Raw genomic sequence first — 3,281 nt, 5'->3', positions numbered from 1 at the left:
AACCCAAATAACATGTACAAGATAATTAAGGAGCCGAATAACCCAAATAACATTTAGAATGTGATTATAAATATTGTATTTTGTATGACTTTTGTAGCTTATGATTTCATAACAAATCTTTTAAAGAAACAAATTAAAAGATTGAGTAGTAGATTAACACATTCAAATTTCAATGAGTAACATACATAATAACACATTGAAAGATTGAGTAGTAGATTAAGATACAAATACTTACTTGAGTTTCTTGATTTGGAACCCAATTTTCCATGACTTGAATGAAGTTTGATCACACTAGAAACTAGAAAACAAGGATGAGGAGACGATTATTTTTTCCAGACGCAAGGGCCGACTTTTTTTTTCTTATCGTGAATGGACTTTGAAGTTTGAACTTGGAACTAGTGATGATCGATCAATGAGTCCAGGTTATCGCAAGTCGCAAGGGCAGCAGCCACAATCGTCGATCAAAGAGTAATGTCGCAAGGATGAGAAAAACCTCAATCGATCAAAGAGTAATGTCGTCGACTCGTCCATTTGGTGTAATACGCGACTGTCGATTTGGTGTAATACGGATGATCGAATTCGATTTCGTTGATTTTTTTTGGTGTATTATGTGGGTTTTGTTGGGTAACGATCGATAGAAAAAAAGACCGAATAAGCAATCGTGTTAGGAAAAAAATTGTGACTTTTCATATTCGGTTCGGTCCTTTTGGACCGAATAAGCCCTTATTCGGGTAACCCAGACCGAATAATCCGAAAACCGAATAAGCCTTATATAGATACCCGAAAACCGAATCGAATTGCTTATTCGGGTCTAATTCGGTTCGGTTCGGGTTTTCGGGCCAAATTCTCATCCCTATATATATATATATATATATATATATATATATATATATATATATATATATATATATATAACAAAAGTGCAATAAATTTCACATGTTAAATAAAATGAATATTAATACAAACAAAAATGTCCTAAGACAAAACTAGATCATTGATTCCGGTAGAATCTATTGGGATTGGAATTTGAGATTCCATTCTATGGTGTATTTGGATGTCAAACGGATGGAGTTCAGTTAATTCAAACTCAACGTTTTATAAATTTCAACATCTCCGAAGACAAGTGAGAGAATTCAATTATTTTCTTCCTAGTCTATCAAAAGACCAATGTATATTCATTACATATATTCACTTGCTGATTTTAGCACAAGGCAGATGACCCATTTGATCCGCTTAATGCATCATCATAACTTTCGTCCCAATCGTCTGCTTTTTGTTCTTCAACTCTTCTATATGTATTGAAAACTCCCAATGTTAAATGAAACATGAAAATATCACAAATGAGCAACTAAGTTTTGTTCTTGGTGGCCGACATTAATTTTTAACATGGAAAAGAGAACATAAGTTGATAAGAAACATTGTTTTAAAGAACTCATATCATGCAATATAAACGACTAATAATAATTTGAATTGGCTAACCTGTCAAATTGTGCCATGGAATGGCAAAAAGTGAGGCAGATAATCTTGTACTTGTAAATTACTGTGCAACATTGACAGTTACCCAACTAAAAATGCTAGATCTAGCAAACCCTTAGAGCAAACAAAGATTATCCTATTGTCACCACACAATCATCATTTAGAAATCATATAAGAATCATCAACTATCGCTACACGATCCTTCTTAGTAATTATATTAAACACTTGAAATGCATCATTTGGTGCTTAAATCATACAATAAAAACCACACAGGTCTAGCCATTTTTACCAAAAAGTAAGATGATACAAAGACAAACACCTAAATTTAATATCAATTTCAGCCCAAAATTTGTACAGATCTATATAACAGGAGATGTAAAAAGAAAACAAAACTTATAGATCCATAAAAGATGTTCCAGTTTTGATAGAAATAGAAGTAAAGGGAAAAGAATAAAACATAAACACGAACCATGTCTCATAAAGGAGCATCCATTTTTCTTGTAGGTGCCATATAACACCCCCCTTAGTATTTTCTGCAACAACTGAGTCATATCAAAGGTTTACTCCTAGAAACCATAATTATCAATAAATCAATCAATCCTAAATATAAATATTAGGGGAAAATCAATCAGTCCTAAATATAAATATTAGGGCAAAATGCAACGATTCCAATAGATTACCTCGACTCTTTGTATACTGATATTATCTTGAACTATTTAAGGATTTTGATTTACAATTAAAAGCAATGAAGAATAAATGGCTTTTTAATAACTGTTGCAATGAAATTGAGATAATTAAGAAATCAGACTGTGTGAATTCTGATCAGTATCGTCTCCTCGTCTTCTGCTCTTGGGCGCTGAGATGTACAAATACTTGGGCTCAAACTATGCTATGCCTATACCTATAACAGGTGGACTAAATATTATGCCCCCTCCATTAGGGATGAGCAAAAACCGAACCGAATAAAGAAAAACCGACAAAACTGCAACCGAAAAACCGAAACCGATGGAAAAACCAATGGTGCAGATTTAATTTTTGCAAAAACCGAAAGTCAACGGTGCGGTGCGGTTTCTATCTAAAAAACCGGTCCACCAAAACCGAACCGCACCGCAAGCGTGTATAGTAATAAATCAATCAATGTATATTATATACATGCTATTTAAATTACTTATAAACGATAATATATTTATTATATGTTTATTTTGTGTTTGTGTAAACTATATGGGAGTGCAAAAGAAATGTTCTATTGTTAGTCAAACGTACTAATCGATTACATGTAATAAGCTTGTAACAAATTAAGTCAAAATCAACCAAGTTTCAATTATTAATTAGTTTGTGATAGTAATGACATTTTGTATTTTAATCGACTTACAATTTTCGATTATGTATTTTTGTTTTGAGCAGAAAATGAATGGTTAAAAAAAACAACACAATACAAGCTTACATGCACATGGTTTTCAAATCTTACAGTTTTAACAAACCGCACCAAAAAACATAAAAAACTGCACCAATTTCTAAACATGGTTTAAAACCGAAACTGCATCGATACAAACCGAAACCACACCGATACAAATAGAAACCGCATTTAAAAACCGAAAAACCGAACCATTGCAAAACCGCACCCAACGGTTTTAAGAATGCAAAAACCGCACCATGCGGTTTGCGGTTCGGTTTGGCCTTAAAACCGCACCAAACCGCACCATGCTCACCCCTACCCTCCATGTTGATGCCCTGGGCAGTGGCCCATCTCGTCCGGCCTTTGGGCCGGCCCTGATGATTAATATTTTTTTAAAATACTAATCAAA

At 33.6% G+C, this 3,281-nt stretch overlaps 1 long non-coding RNA gene across 1 annotated transcript; it reads right to left on the bottom strand.

Moving 5' to 3' along the window:
- Positions 1–1,076: 1,076 nt before the first annotated feature.
- On the bottom strand, positions 1,077–2,097 carry LOC145162276 (uncharacterized). Its single transcript, XR_013739005.1, has 2 exons — positions 1,946–2,097; positions 1,077–1,612 (listed from the first exon to the last, which is right to left on the bottom strand). It is a non-coding gene; the product is annotated as an uncharacterized LOC145162276 (long non-coding RNA).
- Positions 2,098–3,281: the final 1,184 nt, after the last annotated feature.

This window comes from Lactuca virosa, chromosome 3 (genome assembly GCF_052849685.1).
Source record: "Lactuca virosa cultivar CGN04683 chromosome 3, Lactuca_virosa_CGN04683_v6, whole genome shotgun sequence".
NCBI classification, from domain to species: Eukaryota; Viridiplantae; Streptophyta; class Magnoliopsida; order Asterales; family Asteraceae; genus Lactuca; species Lactuca virosa.
The sequence above is the reverse complement of the archived record's forward strand: the minus strand, read 5'-3'. Positions and strand labels throughout refer to the sequence as shown.